Below are 22485 nucleotides of genomic sequence, written 5' to 3'. Positions count from 1 at the left end.
TGGCAGGAAGGCATGTGCATGAACCGTAAGGCCAGCCAGAGCACTGTAAGCAAAGAAACCAATGGGGAATAGCCCCAAGGGAACATGGCTTAACAAGTTCAGCTGGTGCCCAGGCAAAAACAGACATTAATGCTTTTGCTGGTGGTGCTTTTTTTTTTTTTTCTGAGGGGATTGAACAGAAAACCAAAAAAACCTGGCTCGGTCTTCTGGGTAATACTTAGCGTGATAGCACTGCAGAGCAAAATGCAAGCAAATATGTAATAATTCCACTTGTTCTCTCCTTAATGAAAAGGCCTTTCAGCAAATATGCTGTCATCCCATTCTTGAGATTGATGGTTACGGCGCTTTTGCTTGTGGAAGATACCCTGTCAGGGTTTGGTGCACGGTTTTCTTTTCCTTTCTAGCACATCTGAAGCACTCTAGCATTTGTCAAGCCAGTTGCCTATCTCGAAGCACTTGAATTTTAATTGAGCTTTGTAATCAAAAAGTAGAAAATAGGAAGCATTTGTTAATGACCGTTGAAGTTAAGAAGAGAGGCAGGGTTTGGACAGGGAAGGAAGGACAGGACTATATAGTGTCCTGATTTCTGTTGCTCGATAGCAGTCATTGTTAGAGTGTCGAGGTTTGTCTTTCTTTTATTTTTTGGATTACATAAAAGATGGATGAAGAGAGGTTGGGTTTTTTTTCCCTCCTTCTCTTTCCTTCCATCTTTTCTTCTGGTGTAAAAATGGAACTTTTTGAAGTTTAAAATGCATGTTAGATTATTCCAAAATATATCTGATGAAAAGAGGAAAACCCTGAGGACTGCAGGTGTGATCTATACAGAAGTATAAATGAGGCAGGATGGATTGGGGGCTGGGAATGAGTTCGTGAGCACATCACCTTTTCGGCTACGAGTCTGAATCTATGTAGCCCACCGTCAGTCAGTAATGAAAGCCATTATTAGAGTGGGACCTCAGTTGCATACATTTTACCTCTCAGTCTAAGATTTGCAGACTTTGGGGTGATAGATGAGAACCCAAGCTTTGGAGCCTGTGTCTAGCCTTTGCTATCTGACAGCTGTATGGTGGCCTGTATGAGCAGTTTGGTACTCTTAGCCTGCTACCCAGTGGAGAGGTGTCCACGCCGAGAATTAATTGGTTTGCTGCTTGAATTACTTTTTGAAGAAGCTGAACTATTTTTGAATAGGCCATTGGATACTGACCTCCTGGTCCCCCATATTAAGGTGTTTCTTCCAGCATATTCAGAGGGCAGTGTAGGTGGTCCTCCATCCTCTAAGAAGTTACGTAGACTTTCCTTTCTAAAGCAGGCTACCCAGCATCTCTCAAAAGCTTCAACTGCATTTAAGAGACACATGAGTTCAACATATAATTTGTTAAAGTCATTCTTCCATGATTTCCTTTTTAACCAAAGTATTTTCCAAACCGAGTGCTTCTCAAAATAAGGCAATGACTTCCAACAATCCAGCCAAAACACTGGGTTTTTCCTCCAGTTTGGAACAATATACTTCCCTGCAGCATTCACAGTACAAACACTGGGGAAACCCACAGGGCCATAAATGGAATTAAATTTGTTTTGTTGTCCAACCAGAGTAGAGGTAAAATATCCATTTACGTTTAATAATGGAAAAACACAGTATTTTTAAGAAAGAAGACCTCTGAGATAGGAGTAAACTCACAGGGAAGGATTTTTGGACCTGATAGCATGCTAGAAAGTATGTATAGAGATGTATAGGAAAATAAGTATGTAATCCTTCTGATCGATGTGTTTCGAAAAGCTATTTACAAGACATAAGCAGGAAACGTTCCCATCCGGATACATTTTGCAGCATACAGTGAACTTTGCATTATTGGGTGGAGAGGAGTTCAATTCATCTTATGATTATTGCACGACTTGACTAAACTACCACTAAAATCAGCACACCCCCTTCCATTCATTTCGGCGAGTTTTGGGTCAGGTCCAGAATATGGAAGTATATTCCCAACATTAAAGAATTTAACTACATTTTTTACCGGTTACCCAGAAAGGAAGTTTTTCTATGGAATCTGACGTAGGATATGTAAAATGAATCCTCTCAAAACCCTTGGCCAGCTACTTGACAAGCATAAATTGTTATAGAGCCATATGCACAGTCCAGCTCCCCTCGGTTTTATTGGGAGTGGTCAACCTTGTGGAGCACCTGCCATTTAATGCGAGCGGGTTTTTTTTCCACCCCTCACCACAAGTGGGAAGAAAACACCCCTCTGGCTGCCCCAGGCTTCCCTTTTTCATCTGTGCAGTTGGGACTGATTTATCTCCTTCCTCATCCATTACTCGGTGTTAACACTAATGACATTGGGTGGTCATCAGGTCCTTGTTGACGATGCTGTGCTCCTTTCTGCTGCCGCCTCCTTTCCTCCTGCAGAAGGGGTTGACCCCACCAGCTGCTACTTTTGTCAAAGACATTCTTTCTTATATTTCTATGCCTCTCGGGCTCAAAACCGAGCCAGAGAGGAGTGAAGTTAGCGTATCAAAGACCAAATGAATGGCTGCATTGCAGGCTGAGCAGCTGTAGGACATTTAGAGAGACTAAAGGAATATAAAAGAACCCTGCTATGGTCTCTTGTCTGATTGTTTCTTGAGAAGAACGGAAAATGTATTGATTATTTTAGTGTCAGCTGATTTGCCTCTGGCTGGGATTAGCATTTCTGTGAACCAGAAAAAAAAAAAAATAAGAATAAGAAAATTAGGGATGGTCTCTAGACTCCACAAGACGCTTGAAATTAAAAGGCCCATATTTCTGTGTGCGCACGTGCCTGTGTGTATACATAATACATGTCTATAATTAATTAAAAAATTGGTAAATTTAGATCTCATTCTCTTTATATTTTAAAACTTTATTTCCCTGCAAGGGATTCAACTGAAAATAAAGAAATCTATGGCAACCGCGTCTTGCTGTTTTTATCGTTACCCCTACCGAGCTGGGTAGATCTAGATGAGATTTGTGGCTGAGGTCCTGACTTCTTATGGACTTTAAAATTCCCTGAGCCCATTTGAGAAAAAAAAAAATCATCTTTATTTCCTTTTGTTAAGCAATGCCTTTGGAAAAAAAAATAGAGGGAAACAAGCTGCCTGCTCCATATTGTTTATATGGTCTTGACTCTGTGTTTCAATTGTAGTTTTAAGTATTTAATTTTGCCTACTTTGGGGATTGACCCTGGCTAAATTCCAGCACAAGTAGTTGCATCCTAACTATTAAGTCTCCCTCCCATCTGTCCATAGTTTCAAATGGCATAGTAGCATGTTCATCCCTTGCAACCGCTCAGTGTGCGGTTAAATAGCTGGCATGTTCCACCCTAGAGGTGTCTGCGTTTTAATGCCGGGTGAAGCCGTTCCTGGAGAATGATTTCTCTGCCTGTTGTTCCTCTGCCCATTTGCCTCCTGTCTGTTTCCCATACTGTGCTGATTTTGAATCCCTCTAGCCCATCTTTTGGCAAAGGCAGGCTCAGGCCAACGTAGCTAAAAACAAGGTGAAGCCCAGTCCAATAAATGTCATTTGCAAGCACTTTTACCTTTATTTGGCACCATGCTAAGCCTTGTATCAAGCGTAATGCAGGGGGCAATTGGCTTTACAATATGAATAGAACCCCACTGGTTTTCTTGTCGCCCCAGGGGGACATTTATCACAAGTGAGAGAGCAATTACCGTGCAGTTTAAACTCGCTGCAGTAAATCTCGGTTTTTAAAAAGGGAGCTAACTTTGTTGTTGCAGGCTTGGCTTTGTGTCATTAGACTCGCAACCCTTGCTGTTTGCATAGCCTTCCCTCCTACACGAGCTGAATAGCTAGTGACGCGGCTTCCTTTAATTATAGATTACCCCCATTTATAATGTATGAACCATTTTAATAAAAGGATACACTTTAATATTAATGGTCCTTTGTGCCCTGCATAGGGGACCTCGTTTAAGGATCTTTGTCTCTCTCTCTCTCTCCACCCCACCCTCCCCCTGCAGTAAACCTGAAGCCAGGAGCTGAGCAGAAAGTGGTGTTCATCACAGCTCGTGTCCACCCTGGGGAAACTCCATCTTCCTTTGTGTGCCAAGGTAAGAGCCTGTGACGTCACTGTCTGGAGTAATGGCCAGAGATGGACATCTCTCTGTCTTTCTCGCTCCTACGCGCTCCTTGGTGCTGCCCTCTGCTATCTCCAGCATCTCAGGCCGGAGCATTGCATCGAGCTGCTGTCCTTCGTTACTCGCTGTAGTTAAGAAGCTGTCTATTTTTCTAAAGGTCTTGTTCGAAGGAGCACAGTTTTCTGTGTCTGACAGCTGTTACACACACAAAGCATCACTGCTAAAAATAGCAAGGAAATAGCCCGGCTCCTATTGACAAAAGCTTGGGATCTGAGGCTTCTGGATAAAAAAAAAAATATATATATATCAAAAAAAATCCTGGTGTGTGCATGTGTGTGTGTGCGCACACATTCACATGATTTCATCCAAGTGGGCTTGAATTCTTTATTATCAATGCCTAGCAACTGTAATAGGGCCACAGTAGCAATGGTCTCGGCTGGTGTAATTCAGCATGACTCCACAGAAGCCACTGGGGCTATGCTGCTTTCCTACTTCAGTGGTGGAGCTGGCCCTGCATATCAGATAAGTCTCATTAGTCACCGTGTACACCATGCTTACTACATAGGCTGCCTACATGGGCTTGTGTTTAGCCCCGGTCACTTGAAAAGGCCTGGATAGATTCAGGGCCTCCTTCTCTTGGCGGGTCTCTTTTCTGGCACCTCTCATGGGGGATCTGTTGCAGATGGTGGCCTCTGATCTCCAAGTGTCCCCTAGGTTGCAGAGCTCTCTCCTCATGGGACTCCCCTTTCAGTCTTAACATCGCCTCTTCTTTGAATCTGTGCCAAACCTCCCTCTGCCCTCTCTTAATGATGCTAATCCATTTAGTTCGGCTCTCTTAGCTTCTCTATTGTCCCATCCTTTGCGGATGGATGGGGATAGAAATCCTAGTGGGGGTGAGTGGAGAAGGGAATGGGTTTCTGCTTCCTTCCCCTCTCTGACAACAATGAAACCAGCCCTGGGTGCAGTGTTGCTCCCCATCCGATAACCCAGCTAAACTCGAGTGGCTGACTCACGGCTACCCACCTTCTCCTTGTCTGTAAGTTGAACCTTGCCTCCCTGAGATGGGTGCTAAGCGAAGCGAGATGTAGAAGCGCTCACAGCTGGAGCCTTTTCCATAAAACCTTGGCGTTCCCAAGCTTTTTTTTTTTTGGCAATCTGCCGTGGGACGAAACGGAGACTTTCAGAAATTCTTGAGGAAACTGAGAGATCCTCGTACAACCAGTCGTAGGGTGGCATGGCTGCTCACCCAGGATGCAGAAAAGCCCATCTCAGGTTTGAATCCTTGCACTGCTCTAATCATTAAGTTGTAGAGTCAGCCTTTCTCTAGTCCAGGGGTGGCAAACATATAGCCTCTAGCCTGGCTCTGGCCACAGACTTCTGCCCTGATTCTGGCTGTGATGGGGGACTGTCCTGTGGCTGCAGCCAGGTGCCTGGGTGAGACCTGTGGCTGTGGAGCCTGAGCAATGCCATGGCCTGTTCCCACAGTAGTGGCCAAGCGCCTAGGTGGGAGCCCCAGCAGCACTGTGGGAGGAAGCCCAACACCACAGCTTGTTCTTGTGATGTCCTGCAAGTTCCCATAGTGTCCAGCTTCCTCCCTAGGGCTCCAGCACTGCAGCTCTTGCCCACTTGGCTACCAAGCACCCAGGTGAGAACAGTGGTACGGGAGGCCCAGCAGCACCACAGGAAGAAATCCAGCAGCACAGCATCTTCCCCTGAGGGCAGCCGAGCACTTGGGATGCTGGGCCTCTTCCCTCCAGGTCCTGGACCAGACAGAGCATGCACTGGGCATGTTGGATCCAGCCAGCATGGGGAGGAGTGTCTCTGAGCCCGATCCAAGTCATGGGGCCAGCCCCGTGCCACTCATCTCGCCTATGGACCGGTCCCACACCACTCATCCGGTCCATGAGGCCAGATGAGTTTGACAGCTCTGCTCTAGCTCAGTGTACATTTATTTACGCAAAGCAATACAGCTCTGAAGAGAGACTGAGTGAGCCACCTCCCAACAGCCAATCGCTTGGTGTTAAGGGCAGAGAGGCTGGTATTTATGGCATGTCCCTAAGCTAGATCTGTCCTCTCTCTCATTCTGTCCGTCTCTCTCTTCCTCTCTCTCATTTCAACCAAGCCCGAGACAGCTTCTAAATGAAAGAAACCACTGAGTTTAAAGAGAAAGGTCTGGTTTCTATGAATCAGCAGTTTCAGCTGCAAAAAATACATTTCTGCAGGAGCTGCCCAACCAGGAAGGGAAACAGGTTAACCAGTATCCTGAGTGGAAGACCCGAGTCTCCATGGTGATGATGGCTCTTTACCTTTATGGATCCCATTGAATTTTGGGACTGGACCCTTCTTCAGGATTGTTTGGTAGGGAAGATAATGCCCATCCCCTGTCAGAACAATGCCTCAGGGCCTTGTTACGCACTGCAATTTGAGCTGCTCAAATGTTGGTAGCTGGAGTTTGGAGCAGTCACACCTTAAAGCTAAAAACCTTCTCTGACCATCCCTGACCTAACCTGTGACTGGTCAGGAGAGGGCTGGCGAGCAGGGGGCTGACTAGGAGCTGCAGCTGTGAGTTGCCACCATAGGGCTGGTGAGCCAGGACAGACTTCTAGCCTTGCTCTAGGTGTGGGGGTGTTGAGAGATAGGTGGTGCCAGGTGGGAGGAACATGATGCTGGGAGGTGGAGGGTTAATGGGATGGGGTGAGTAACGAAATGAAGGGTGGAAAGGAAATGGGGGTGGGGGAAGGGTGGTGAAACTAAGCAAGTCAGCCACTGAAGGGTTAAACAGAATTAAAAAAAATAAAGATAAAGTAAATTAAAGAAAATCTCATGTTTTAATAAATTGGATGTTAGGATTCAGGTATTGGGTGATGCTGGTTATGCTTCCCACGGCGGCTTTTAGTGGTAAGGGAGCTACTGCCCCTGTCCTGGGAAGGAAGGCCCAGCTCATGGGGACCCCATCCAGCCCCCTACCATGTTTCCCCCACACCCCTACAGACCCCACTCCTGGACCCGCCCATGCCCTGCATCCTGGCTCAGTGCTTGTGGTCTGTAGGCTGTTGCATGAGGTTGCACCTCTGGCTGGGCGTGGGAAGGTCGATGTGTTAAACTCATCTGGCACACCCCTGGGGGCAGGAGGCAGAGTTGGCTCGGTGCCAGAACCACCGCCCGAGTGACAGAGTTCATGGGGTGGAAAGTTCGTCCACACAGAACAGGAGGGTGAGGAAGGGAACACTGCATGCTGGGATGCTGAAGGACTGCAACTTAGGTGGCTCATCTGTGGGGAGTGGCCATACACTAATGGAACTCAAGCTCGGTAACACAGATCAGACTGAAGCCACCTACAGTGTGCTTAAAATTAGTTTCCAGTATTAGTGTGTGGACAGTCCAGGGGTTAAGAACTCCAGGAGCTGCATGAAATTAATGTACAACAAGGCCCTCATACTCATGGAGCAAAGGCTTAGCAGGCTATTAGTTTCCTACATTAGCATAACCCATGTAAGGGATTTATAGGTCGCTTGGGGGATGTCTACACCCATGGGACCAGAGAACTCAGCCTCACTACCAAGGCAATAAGGCCCACCCACTCACTTCTACTTGCATGCATTAACCATGGAAATAAGGTGGTGAGAGCAACCTGGGAATTTATATGCCATCATGCACCCTGGGAATGCATATGCCATCATGCTTAACCCAAGATCTGGGTTTCTAGAGCAGCAGTTTGAGATACTCTCACTGGCTAGGGTCAGAAATTACACAAACTGGTATTAGTGATCAGAAACTGGTTCCAGTCTGAAACATGACAGAAGTTCAGTGCACATAAACTGGTTTCAAAATGGGTTTAAGATAAACCTGGATGGATGTAGTATCAGACATAAGTGACTTAGGTTAAATCAGTTTACTGAACTTCTGTCCCAGATCCCCTCCAGGTTCAGGTTAATTCATAGTCCCCCAGCATCCCAAGATACTTTGCACCTCCCTTGCAAATCCCCCTTTGCAGGGTGGGTAGGCTAGCCTTGGCCCAAGTTGTCTGCTCCAGCCTAGCAGGGAGGTGTGCTCTAGTGCCTGCTGGCATCTGGCCTGGGCCACGTGGCCGCATTTTCAGAATCAAAAGCGAATGTCTGTTCACCTGCTTATCTGTCCAATCTACACAGCTTAGACTAATCTTGGGCCTTGGGCTTTTTGACTCTGTACTTAGCTACTGTGTTCCCACTGCCTTGTTCCTGGAGTTGATGCACATGGGATGAGAGTAAAACGGATCTCTCTGCGATTGTGGTGTAGATGTACCCTTGGCATTTGCAAATGTATTTTTCCCTGGATGCTCTTTGACCTTGTTTGACCCTACGTGTAGGTGTCCGTGTAGGCTCGTTAGCTCAGGGTTGAGGCATACAGCTAGAGCGATGCTTAGTAAATATAATTATTCTATTTTGATGATGAAGAATTATTCAACAGGAAAGGAGCAAACTGTGCAGAAGCAGGGACAAATTTAGCCTGATGAGGAACTGGATAGAAGTCATGCTCTGATTGTTTTCCAGAAAGACTTTATGCTTTGGAAAGAATTTAAGAAAAAAGGCAAGAGAGAGAGAGAGGAGAGGGTCGTGGAGAAGCACATTGGAAACTTGCTGTGACTGCAGTTACAATGCACGCTTGACTGGCTCAGGAATGCGGGGAGATGAGCTCAGTGAACTCCACTGTGCATCGAGCCATTCCACCCAATGCAGATGAAGTTGCCTTGTGCGTATAATTAGTGTCATAAGTGATGGGAAAAGGAAGCAAAGCCCCAGAACTGGAGTGCGTTTCCAGTCCATTTCTATCTTGGTTCAGCATTGCCAAACATGAAATCAGGTATTTGCTTCAGCTTTGGGAACTTTTGCAGAAAAAAAAAAAAGGGGGAAAAAAATAGTATCACTTGGCAGGCAGGCACCTGGAATGGGGAAGGATTTCTTTTAGCAATCTTGGTAGGCACATTGGCAGAGTGAGATGTTTTAAAGTGAGAGATGAATCCAAAGCCAGTGCACGCAGTACATGGCAGTTATTTGTGGTTTACAGATGTCTCTTGGATGGTTTGAAGTGATTACACATGCCACCTGTATTGCACAGATAGGGGAAACTAATCCCCAAGATTAGACTGGATGTGAGCTAGGGTGAGACATCATCTGTTAGAGGGAGGGGCAGGGCTGTAGCTGCCAAAGCCTTAAGGAATGGTAAACGGAGCAAACAGCACCAGCTTAAAGGGAGGATGCACGGACGATTTGTCTTAAAAATGTTTGGCTCTTGGTTGTCTTGTTTCATTCACGAAACCCTCTATTGAGTCTTGAGCTCTTGTCTTCAAGGTGCCTCTTTCTTTGTTCCTGCCTCCCCCAGCCCTTGGTTATTTTTTCCATATCCCTTTGCTCTGCCCAAGCTTCAGGACCGAGCTCCTTCTGGCCTTTCTATCTAGACACTCCCTCGGTGCTCCTGCTAGGAAGAGCCTAGCCCAGGCTGTGATGCCTTCTGAGCGTGTTGGGCTTTAGCGCTTAGGGTGGATGTGGGGAGGTGAAGCTTGTTTGAGCTCAGCAGGGAGGCAGTATGGGCAAAGCCTGAGAATTTCAGTGCAGACAAAATTCAGGAGCTTTTACTACTAGCTCAGTGTGGTTAATTGATACTGTGTTGGAAAAGCCAGAAGACCTTCAAGTCGCTCCTGATCTAGTAATGGCGGTGGGAACGTTCGCTGACATCCTCCGGTGTAGGCTCCCTTGTCTCCTGCTCCCGTGAACGTGTCCTTACCAGCTATTCCCCCGTGTAAAGTCTCCCTTTCCCGTGCTTTGTCCTTCAAAATCTCCCAGAAGCTTTTCTACCCCCTAAACCCTCCTGCCACCCAACAGTAACGGGTGAAGAATCAGAAAGTGGGAAAGGACAAGCGAATGGAAAGACCGGATGAAGCATGTACTAAATCATCACTCCCTTTGTCCATCAGCTGTTTCCCATCAGTGTCTATATAGTTTGGAAGCTTTTTGGGACATCATTGTTTTAGCTTCAGGCTTACCTGAGACATGCCTACCCTTTTGGTACCACAGATGCAACGGTGGCCCTGGTCCATTCAGTGACCCTGTGGTAACTTGTTTGAGGGGACAGGGTAAAGGATGTATTTTTACTTGGCACCCACAGCAGAGCAAAGGGCCAGAGATGGGTAGTATTCCTTTGGTCAAACTAATTAGTTTTTGCTGTTTGGTCAAGCAGCAAAGACTTTCGTGACCAAAGCAGACTTTTCTACGTCTAGAAGGGACATTTCCTTGCTAGGTTTGCAAAGCTTTCCTTTCGACACTTTGATCAGGTAGACCCTGCTTGAATTTACTTGGGTATATTACTAAGCCAAATACTTTCATTTCATATTCTGCCACTTTGCATCATTTAATATCATAGTAAATGGTGTCACTGCATGTCAGGTCCCATTATATCAATATGGGGCTTATCACGAGGCAACATCTCAGGAGTTGAAGCAATGTACCAAATGTATGGTCTGGATTTGAAATCTTCTTTGTTTACACTGGAGGCTTACATCAGAGAAGATTGGTCTGCATCCATGGACACTTATCATCCACTTTCTGATATTTCCCACTTCCTAGCCTTTTTGGAGTGCACTGCTGCAGGTTTGGGACCAACTGCATAAGCAGCAGCTGTGCAGACAAGGACCTGGGGGTTACAGCAGACAATAAGCTGAGTAGGAGCCAGCAGTGTGCCCTTGGTGCCAAGAAGGCTAATGGCATATTGGGTTGCATTGGTAGGAGCATCGCCAGCAGATTGAGGGCAGTGATTCTTTTATTCTGCACTGGGGAAGCCACATCTGGAGTCCTGTGTCCAGCTGTGGGCCCCCCACTACAGAAAGGATGTGGACAAGTTGGTGACGGTCCAGCAGAGAGCAATGAAAATGGTTCAGGGACTAGGGGACATGACTGATGAGCAGAAGCTGAAGGAACTGGGCTTATTTAGTCTGGAGAAGAGATGACTGAGGGGAGATTTGATAGCAGCCTTTAACTACCTGAAGGGGGGGGTGCAAAAAGGATGGAGCTGGGCTGGTCTCAGTGGGGGCAGATGACAGGACAAGGAGCAATGGGCTCAAGTTGCAGTAAGAGAAGTTGAGGTTGGATATTAGGAAAAACTTTCTCAATAGTAGGGTAGCAAAGCACTGGAACAGGTTACCTACAGAGGTGGTGGACTTTCCATCCTTGGAAGTTTTTAAAACCAAGCTGGACAAAGCCTTGGCTGGAGTGATCGACGTGGGGCTGGTCCTGCTTGGAGCAGGGGGTTGGACTAGGTGTGACTGCCCGAGGTTCCTTCCAATCCTCATTTTCAATGATCCCATGTTTCCACTGAGGCTTAAGCGGTCCAGATCAGTGTGAATTACACACCCAGCAGGAGGAGGAAAAGATTGCAGCATGCCAGGCCACCAGGCAAGCATAACATTCAACAAATGACACCGACACTGAGAAAGATACCCAACAAGTAACCCACACCGCGCACACCCATCGCACATGAACATGTCTTCACGTGTGCATCTTACTGCTTGTTACCCATTGACGAGATATGAGCAAAGGCTTTTGTGGTTTTTGTCCTGCAGCTTGGTATAGGGCATTGGAAAGGCTACCCCACTAGGACCTGTACAACTTGCATTTTAGCCGGAAGCTGCTTTGTTTTTATCCTGTTCTGATAGCCCCACTTTAAAATGTATTGATGGAAGTGAGAGCCATTTCCCCTACAGATGTCATAAAACAGCCTGCACTTGGATGTCATCCCTCTGTTCCTTTAGACGTAGCCGTGCAAGGTTACAAGCCGGACCTCCCAAGAACCTACCGAGTCACACCTCCAGCAGCTACCAACAAAAGCTGTAATATTTCACACGGGTAGCAACTGCTGGCCTTTAGATTACTACTTGTGGCTGGGGGGAAAGCAAAAATAAAAAGACTCTTGAATGGTCTCTTTAGATTAATGAAGAGGGGGTTTTGCTACTATTACTCCTGTTTCTCTTTCTTTTAAAATTTAAAGCAGTGTTTTGTGTTACAATGTCTTAGTAATTTTTTCCCCCTCTAATGCTTAACAGCTCTTTGAGAAATTTAAGGTAACATAGGGGGCAGACAAGGAGAGGTTGCTCACTGTAGAGGACATTGAAGCAAGTGCTGGCTAGCAGCATCCCAGACCTTTTGGTGGGTGGGCTTATAGGACTGCTGCATGGATGGATGGCCCTGTGAAGGGAGGTACTTGCATGTCTGTGCTATGTTATTTTATCTTTCTTCAATGCTGTTTGCAGTCTGTTTTTGTTGATCTGCCTTCACTTAGCTGGAGCCAGGATTGCTCATTGAAGGTCTTAGCAGCAGGGCCGTCAGTGCAGTTAGTGGGCTCCCTATAGGTTAAATTCATCCCTCAGGCTGTTGTCATATGCAACTGGGCTCATCCTTTGTGAAACAAAACCAGAACTGATTATTTCTCTGCCATATGCTTTAATTTTTATTTTTTTTAAATAAACGTTTTTCCTGGTATGAACAGAGCCAAGTTTGTTTGTTTGTTTTTTAAATTATTATTATTATTATTATTTTAGAAAACGTATGGTTTTTCACATCTTTGCTCCCAGAGTACTCCTCAGGCTGAATAACCAATTAACTCTTCCTGATAGGACTTCTTATGGCTGTGCAATGATAAATGAAAATCTGAAACCCGTTCAAAACGTACTTTCTAAAGTCATTGCTCGGTCCCCTTTGCCACAGCTCCAATTTCCCCCAAGATTTGGCAGGGGTCGTGGGAGTGGTTTCTCTTATGCTTGCATTGCATTCAGTTTTAGACATTTCTTTCCTTTGCAAGCGGCAGTGGGTATTGCCTTGTACTGAGATCAGTCTTAGGCACACGATGGGCAGCTTGTTTAAAGACCCTGCCCTGTGCCTTATTTTTCACCGGTTCCTAGGGTTCGTTCCTGCGTATTTTTGCATGTCCACATGCATGCCTCCCTACCAATTTTAGCATGTTGTGATAGCATTATCTGGTCATGTACAGAGCATTGTCTAATGCTAAAGGGCTTCTGTCTCTTCAAATTTTAATGGTACATAAATGAGGTTTCAAGCCCTGTAAATTACAGCTTGCAGAGGCATTGCTCTGAATCACTAAATCTCCCTAAGTACCTTCCCTTGTCTGGCTTCTTTTGTGAGGCATTTGCTAGCATGGCAGCCACCACACTGTCTGAATCCAAAAATGAAAATCCATGCCCTGAGCCTTTTTTTTTTTTTTTGCCTTAATATACTCCGCCAGGCTGAGGTCCAGAACTGCTGGAGGATGCAGCCTGAGAGGGGAGGGGGACGTATCCCACAGCCAGAATTGCCGATGCTCCAGTCTCATTTTGAACTAAATACTGTTTGACCTCGAACTGACCTTGAAGCTCACGGGCTGCAAGGGGAACAGGCGCTCTGAGGAGGAGAAAGCTGAAGGAAAACAGAAACCTGGGACTGTCATCCAGTGGAAGTAGGGCCAAAACGGCTTTTAGCTCCGTCTCTTTGCAGACAGCACTGAAGCGAAGGCAACCTCAGCGCACCGAGTTAGGTCAAACGACGTGAAATGAAAACCCAGACATTACTTTTATTTAATGCTCGTCATCGCTTTATTTTTAAGACGCACCTGCTCACCGTCGTGGCTGAGAAATCAGCAGAAAGTTTCCACGCGAGTTCCATGCAGAATTTATGGGGATGAAGGGGAACGGGCCAGGGACTCGCATCTGTAAGATAAATATCCTGCCAGCTGGCTGCCAAGCGCTATTGTTGTCCTGCAGCTCACTCAGCTGACTGATAATTGAACGTCTTCCCTAAGTGCTTCAGGTGCTTTCGTGTTCTGTCCAAACAATATTGGGCATTTCATTCCCAGGGAGATTCCAAGATGGTCCCTGAACAACGGTGGCTGTTTTCCAGGTCACAGCACAAGACATTACCGCAGACCCTAAGTCAGAAGAACAGATCCCGAGGGGAACTTATTAGCACGATGCAGCTCCCTCCACTGCACAACTTATCCCTAGGAAAAGCAGAGGCAGATCTGAGAAGCAGCCTGGGAAAGCTTGAGCCTGATGCTCTCCGTTCAAAACTCCTGCTCACTTGACACACTTCAAGGGAAGATGCACTGCATTTTCCTGCAACAGCTGCTTTCCTGCTCTCCCCCATAAAGCTTTGAAAATATAAGGTGAAATGACATTATCAGGAGTAGGGCACAACGTGCGTTTTGCATTCCAAGAGCCCAAGCGACTTCGGAGACATCGTGAAACAGTGATGATGATGTCCTCACTTGGTGATTCCCAGCACAGAATTGATTTCTCCCTAAGAAATCAAAGAAGGATCCTGCAGACCTCTGTGCCAGATGTTGAAAACCTGAGCATTTGTCTGCAATAGAAGTGCTATTGAGAAAATCTTGAGCCTACGAAGAGAGAAGCGTCTTCTCCCACTAGGACTAGGGACATAAACTACACATAAACGGGTATAAGTGATTGAAAACACATTTATATGCACCGAACTGCAACTGTGTTACAGAACTGAACTTGATTTCAAAATGGCTGAAACCAGTTTAAGATGCACCCGAATGGATGATTGAACTGAACTGATTCAGTTAAATCGGTTTATTGAACTTCTGTTCCAGATCCCTTCCAAGTTAACTCACCATCCCCAAGGATGCTTTGCATCTTGTCCAGAAACCCTCCTTCGCAGGGCCTTGGCCCAAGCTGTCTCTGCTCCTGTCCAGAAGGGAGACATGCTCTAGCGCCCCCCAGCTTCTGGCCAGGGTCACCACAGGCATGTCTTTGCATTTCCAAAATAAAAAGTGAATGTCTGTTCACTTGCGTATTGGTTCAATTTACACCACTTAGACTAACCTGCAAAGACTGAATCGATTCAGCCTCAGGCTTTTTGATTGTATTTAGCCAAGGTGACTGGGCCCAGTCTGCCTCATTGGAAATGGCTTAACATGAGGTGTGAATTCTGTAGGAGCCGGGTGAGTGCCAAGACAGGTTGCTCCGTAGTACATTTATATGGGAGTGATTAGATAAAGTAGAGGCTGCTTTATTGGATTTTATGCTTGTCACCGACTAGTTACCCTGAAATCCAAGGAATGTATCTTTAAGAGTATTCTGAAGAAAGGCGGGGAATCCAAATACAGGCTCAACCTAAGCAAAACCAACACATAGCCCACCTTTCTTATGAATTTTCTCCCTCTTTTCTTCTGCATTTGACAGCAGGCCAAATGCTGGGATTAATGCTGAATTCTCCAGCAGATCAGTTGCTGCTCTATAAAAGCAAACCAAGCAAACTGGCCTGAGGAGAGATGGCAAAAAATGATGGGACCCCACCTAAGAGGATAGACTAGCTGCAGATGTTGATTCTGTTTTGGAGAAAATGTTAGTTCTCACAGTGGCTTAGGCAGGACCCATGGGGGCAGAAGAACTAAATTAACTATTTCTCTACCTACGACCTGCAGCCTCTAATCTTGAAATGACAGTATCTGTGCATCAGGCTTAAGAAGGAAACTTAGCTTGATGCAGCCTCTAGGGTTTCCTGACCTAATTTTGTCTGTACAAGTCAAGACATGGAGCCCTTTGTGCAATCCAGTAATGGTTGCATAGTGGTTTTACTTCAGGCGGCCAGTAGTAGATAAATTCGTAAGCCTATATATTGACCAATCTCTATATTATTTTCCCCAGCCTCTATGTTGACTGGCTTGGTAAGCTTCCATATTGACCTTAGCTGCTATCTTTGTTCCTTCATTCTTTCTCATTAAAAGTATTGGCCTTTGCCTTCCAGTCATCAGCAGCCCAAAGATGATGCAATGGAGCTTCTGCAAAGCAGATTGGCCAAAGTACAGTGAGACTGTGGACCACAGCATTGTAATAATATCCATCCAGAATACATCTGTAGAAGAGGCTGACAAACATGTCTGTGGTGCTATTTATAAAGCCTCTTGCTCAGCCATCCAACCCATATTCATCCCATGCCTTGGCATGGAGAGCGCAGCATTCCTAAAGGAGTACAAATCATCTGGCGATCCCCATGTTGCAGACCACCTCATCGAGTCTCTCAATGCTGCACGTTGTGCTAAATGGGAAGAAACCACAGCAGAGCTAAACATCACTCATTCTAGCCGGAAGTGCCAGAGCTTAATCCAGTGCCTTGGAGCAGCCCAAAAACCATCTGCACCAGATTGTCCATTAGTCACCCCAAACCAAGTTGTCAGTCATCTACTGCATGTAGCCAAGGCACCATTGGAAAAGAATACGAAGCACACCACTCATCATGAACGGAGGCAATATCTGAAGCAAGTTGCAGAATACAACAGCCCTGACCCCTTCTAGGTCACTAAACTGGAAAATGCCTAAAATGTGGCAAAGTTGCTGGTTATGACAACATCTCACCAGAATTCTTGAAGTGACTCGGGCCCCGTGCTCATGCATCGCTAATCCAGTTCTACACAAGAATCATCAGGTCAAGGTCACTCCCAAAGAAGTGTATGGTAAACGTTATTGCTATTCCAAAACTTGGAAAAGACCTCATGCTGGTGGCCAGCTACAGACCAACTGCTCTACTGTCTGTGTGATACGAGGTCCTTGAGCACCTAATTTTAAAATGGATATGCCCAGAAGTAGAGACCATCCTTAGTGTCAATCAAGCTGGCTTCTGCAAGGGCCTCAGCACATGTGACCAAGTACTGGCACTTACCACCTACATTGAAAATGGTTTTCAGAAGAACCTGAAGACAGGCGTAGTGCTAGTAGACCTTACAGCTGCCATAGGTCAGTATGGCACACTGGCCTGCTTCTACAGCTGTCAAGAATACTTCTGAACTGGGTTGTTATAGTTGTTGAAACACTCCTCTGTAACAGACGTTTCAGAGTCTACCTTGGGCAGGGGACAAGCGCATGGAGGAGATGGGCCAATGGACTTCTACAGGGCTCAGTGCTGGCCCCAACCTTGTTCAACTTATGCATAAGTGATCTACCAGCAACCACATCTTGCAAGTTCATTTATGCTGATGACATCTGCTGCGCCACTCAAGCTCCCTTTTTCTGCACTCTGCACCAGACCCTGAATGAGGATGTGACAAAGCTGGAAAATAACTGCACCACATCGTGGCTCACACCGAGTCCTGCCAAAACTGTATCCAGTGTATTCCATCTCCACAATGCCAGTGCCAAAAAAGAACTTAACATCTATATGGGTGGTCAGAGACTAAAGCATGATCCCTGCCCAACATACTTGGGGGTGTCTTTAGACGGAACCCTGACCTTCTGGAAACATCTAAAGAAAGCAGCAGCAAAGATCAAATCCCAAAACAACTTGCTAGCCAAGCTTGCTGGATCAATGTGGGGAGCTGCATCCAGAATACTCCGAACCTCAACTTTTGCTCTATCATAGTATTGTGCACCTGTTGGGTGAAGGTCATTACATACACATCTTGTTGACACTCAGTTGAATGCAACCATGTATATCATAACTGGAGCCTTCCACTCAACTCCCCTCCCCTGGCTTCCTGTCCTTGCAAATACCACTCCCCCACACATCCATTGACTGGTGATGACCCGAAAGTTGGTCAAAACCATTTGTGTGGTACCTACCACTCTACAATGACCTGTGTAATCCACCCAAGGTCCACCTTCCTTTGCAATGCTCCTTATGGAGCAACCTCCCTGACCACGGTCTGTTTGCCCATGCCCTCTGGATCAAGGAACAGGAATCACAGGAAATCACAAAACACGTTTCTTGTGACGAACCACACTCATCAACATGCTGGCTTTGAACTATCACGGTGAGAGTGGTCCCTGCTAAACAGGCTCAGAACAGGCCAAGGCCCCTGCGGAACCAGCCTTCACTGCTGGGGCCTCAGTGCTAACCCATCATGCACTTGTGGATAGATACAAACAATGCCTCACATCACCGAGGAGCATCCTCTCTACAAACTAAGAGGTGGATTAATAACTTTGAGCTCAGCTAATGATGAGGCTATTGCTTGACTTTGTGGATTTGAATTTGCTAAATAAATAAATACAATTGGAAGTAAGACCTTATATGTGAATTGTTACTTTTGAAGTTGGGAGTGGACAGGGTGTGGGGGGGGGGGAAGGGAACACATTCATGTGTATCAAAAGCTGATCATCTTCCCATGCTGTAGGATGAGGTGGCTGGCCAAGAGAGCAGATTTGTGATTGTTCTCCCTCTCCAGTTGGGTCTGTGCATCTTCATTTAAGAGTTTCCTTGCTTTGTCAGTTGCCTATACAGTTGCTGTTCATTTAAGTGGGAACTTTGCTGATTTTAATGTTGCAGGATTGGGTCCATTAAAGACCAAAGGCAGAGCATGAATCCCGGCACTTGCAAAGGCATGAAAGGAGATTGTGCGTCTCCCAGTGTCTTTCAGGACCTACGATAAAATCTGACTTTACTGATGTTACTGTCCACTGCTGGAGAGCTGCTGTGCCTCACCTTGGAGTGGCCTCCACTTTTGTGGATACACAAGGAATTAATTGTCTCCACCAATGAAAAGGTCAGCATACACGTGAGAGGATGCTCTGCTGCAGAAAAGCATTTCTTCCATTCCTTTTGCCATAACTCAGCCCTTAAGAGCAGAAAAGAAATGTGGTGATCAGAGATTGCAATTTATGTTCCCTTTCACTGCATTTAAGGAGAGCAAATGAGGGTGTGAGGCGGCAAAGGTTCAGGATTCAATAAAACAGTGATAAAATGAGCTGCAGGGCTCTCTCAGAGTTGTTAAACAGCATTCATCCCTCTCTCAGCAAACCGGCTTCTTTAAAAAATATGCAAATATAAAGGGAAACATACTCTCCTCTTCTAAAGTGGGATGCAAAACATCATTGTCTGTCCCCTGTAAATCTCTTGGATGGGATTGCAGTGTGAAGTATCCCATGGGACAGAGGGCTGTTCTGAGACTATAAAGTGTCTGCCCATATTTTACGCGTTGTTAGAGTAACAGAAATGTGGGCTGTTCAGAGATTTCATTAATGTAGCTAGAACTTTAGAAGAAGCTCAGCTTCCAGGTTTGGCATTAGCCGGTACAAGGCACAAGCTTGCTTTACAAGATCTATAGGACCCCGTGGATCTGACATGGTATGGACCTGGTTTCCTCATCTTGTGGTGTTTTGTCCTAAAATTTAAATGTCTCCAGCTGTATAGTTGGGAGAGAGAAACAAGCATTTTGAGCAGAGCAAAACAATTCTTTTGAGCAGAGAATGCCTTTCTTCAGGTATTGTCCTAGATAGGGAACTTAATGCCCCAAAGCTTTTTTAACATCTCCCCCAACTATATAGCTGACCCAAGGGGGGGAAAATCACTGAAAAAAAAATTGCTTCCTGCATATTTGTTGGACCGTCACAGCTATGAGGACACTCCAGCCCTAATCCAGATATATCGAGATACTCATTTATTCCTCTGACTATCTCTGCTTAACTAAGTACTTTTGCAATATTCAGGCAGGTAGAAAAGACCTTTGGTCCATGACCTTTGGTCTATAGGATAGAGAAGGGCTTAATCACGATTAACATTAGGCAAGGGCCTGTGGGCCTGCCCACAAGTCTTGGCAGGTAAAAAGGACCTGCAGTTTGTCTGTAAAGTGCATGGATTTATAACACTTCTTGCCTGTGTGTATTTTGACTTAGCACTAAAACAGTCACCTCCCAAGTGGAACGCAGCATCAGAGTTTGCAGTAATGCTACCTAGTATTTCAGGGTAGGGTGTAGAACAAATGCCATATCTAGCTGAGCTCCTGCGAATCGCAGAGGTTGTTAATTTTTCCCAGTCAGAGTTTGGCCGGGATGCTCATATGAGGAACCACGTCTGCAGGACATCTTTATAGCTACAAAGAATTGGGGTAGAGGAGATGGTGGGGGATAGGGTTAGCTGTGGGTCTAATTTGCATAGCTGCCTAGGATGTTGGTAAGACATGCACCCTAATAAGTCACTGACACCATGTGCAAGGCATCTTTAAGTTTTCCATTGAGGCCTTTTCTTCATGTGCACTCTAAGTGCCCTAGTCTTTTTAGTTTGCCAGATTTGCTCTGATCCAAGCTCCAGGTTTTGTGGAGGCCTGGCATGTACTGGGTTAAGTAGTCAGAATCTCAGACAGATTTTAAACTTATCTTAAAAAAAAAAAAAGAAGAAAGAAAAGAAAAACCGCTTCCATTCACTTTCAATAGTTTTCCAGTTTTTCCTCACAAGTGATATTAATCTTGCTAGTCTATAGTTTCCTGCTTTGTCTCTTGACCCTTTGTTCTTTCTTTGCCTGCCCTGTTTCAGTTCAGCTGAATTGATTTTTGTTTTCATTTTGTTTTCAGTGCCATTCTCTTTGAATTACCCTCCACTAGCCTTCCTGCTTTTGCTGCAGCACTGAAGCTATGGCTCCGAGGAGCCAGCCTTCATGTGTGACTTGGACTTGGCCACTAGAAACTTTTCTTTAATGTAAGAGCACTTGGGTGAATGTCTTCCTGTTACATGCTTTATATATGCTTGACCATGCAAGTACCCATGTATCCCTGGCCCCAGTCTCACAGAGAGGTTCTTGAAGACATTCTGAAATGGTGAGGAGCATCTGCAAAGCAAATGTCTCTCCAAGGACTAAAGGGTCTTTGGATAAATCTGTTATCTTTTATTAGACCAACTCAAATAGTTGGAAAAATTCTTCTTTTCAAGCTTTCGGATTTAAATCCCCTTCGTCGGGCTGAGGAAACATCTGCAGTTGGTGCATGCTCTTCAGCAGATGCTTCCTCAACTTGGCATGGGAGTGAGAATCCCAACGTGAAGCATTGGAGTGTGGGTCCCAGTGTGAGGGTGTGGGGTTATAGGCTGGGTGTTAGGCCATGGATGCTATCTGCGAAGCATAGGACATGGTATAAGGGGAGCTTCAGAGCTGTGTATAGGCCCTTGGCATCAGTGTAAGTAAATGGGCAGCCTTCCCCCTTGTTATCAACTTTCAATTGTTTCATTAAAGGCATGGCAGGCAAGGTAGGTAGGCAGTTAGCCCAGAAACAAGTGGGTAGGCCAACAATCCGACCAGCCCTGGGATGCCCACTTGCTACAAGGAGTCAAGAGAGGAGCTGAGAAGTCCTGATGTCTTATCCAAAACCCCATCTCTCCAGAGGCACTGTTTGTGGTAATATTTTTAGGATGGGACAGACTTTCTTTTGGAGTTAAACTGAAGCCGCCAAGAAATTCATGTAGGCCACCAAATCAATACTGGATTTGAATCAGCAGCTACGAGGTGAAAAGCCCCATTTCCAATGATCATTTTCCTCATCAGATATGAAACGATGGCACATTTCATTCTGGCATCTGAAAGCAAGGGCCTCATGGGGATGTGATTTTTCTCCTGGTCCACGCAACTTCTTCCCTCTCTTTGGCTATTCCTTTGAACCCTCTCACTTTTACAAGGACTTGAGCAGAAAAGTTGCCTGTTTCAAAGTTAAGGGTGCTTTCTTCCTGCCCTTTGGGCGGGGGGCTGGACTCGATGATCTTCCGAGGTCCCTTCCAGCCCTGATGTCTATGAAATTCTTGTGGCTAAGATGTTAAAGTCCCATCCACCTATCCCAGGTAAAAGGTAGATTTGCTTAACTCTTAAATAGGCATTTGTTTTCTGGCTAATATACCCTATTTTAATAAATAGGTTTGTCCAGGGATCTATAAGAATGTGGCATGTTTTTCATAGGTGCCTCCATAGTTTGCCTCTATCTTTGTGGGATGGTCAAAATCTAAACTCATTATTGCAAAGTGCCTTTGAATAGCCGGACTCCAAGGGCTTCTCTACATTTGAAAATTAATTTGAACTAAGATATGGTATAAATTTACAGTGCAGCAGTTATTTTCTGAGTAACTTCATGTGAGGACATTTTCATTCCAGAACAAGTGCATCTTATCCCTGTTTCACTTAATCCTCTTTCAAAGTGGATTTGGGAAGAAGTGTGCCTACACATGGAGTTATAACTTGTGGACACTAATTCCTGAATACAAATATCACTTAACAGAATCAACCGCTGCTTTCTTTACTCTGCTGAGACAGAAATGCAGCATGGAAGGGAGCAATGTCTGTCTTTCTGCCCAACTGGAGAACATGACCTCTTCACGAACAGAGATGTAACTTGTGGTTACCTCACTAGTGTGATGAGCATTTACCTACTTATTTCCCTCTAATTACCATCATCCTTAGAAAATGCACCTCTGCTTTCACAGCACGATCTTTACTTGTTTACTTGCAGTACATTCTGCTGCCAGGCAGCCAGGAGCATGTCCTAATGGGAGACGTGGGGGGGGAAGAGGGAGAAGGAAGTTGTAATTTACTTCTATTCCTGCATAGATAAAATATGCTGTAAATAAAAGAACAAACCCCTTCCTGCTG

General features: G+C 45.6%; 1 long non-coding RNA gene across 1 annotated transcript in view; it reads left to right on the top strand.

Moving 5' to 3' along the window:
* The window catches only part of LOC102369386, a 243649-nt gene that overhangs the window by 156251 nt on the left and 64913 nt on the right, over window positions 1–22485 (top strand). The window contains exon 2 of the long non-coding RNA XR_001358161.1: window positions 3991–4080. This is a non-coding gene — a long non-coding RNA (uncharacterized LOC102369386). The remainder of the gene's footprint in view (window positions 1–3990; window positions 4081–22485) is intronic.

This window comes from Alligator sinensis, unplaced genomic scaffold (genome assembly GCF_000455745.1).
Source record: "Alligator sinensis unplaced genomic scaffold, ASM45574v1 scaffold256_1, whole genome shotgun sequence".
In the NCBI taxonomy this organism is placed as follows: domain Eukaryota; kingdom Metazoa; phylum Chordata; order Crocodylia; family Alligatoridae; genus Alligator; species Alligator sinensis.
Note: the sequence above shows the minus strand (reverse complement) of the source record. Positions and strands in the feature narration are given on the sequence as shown.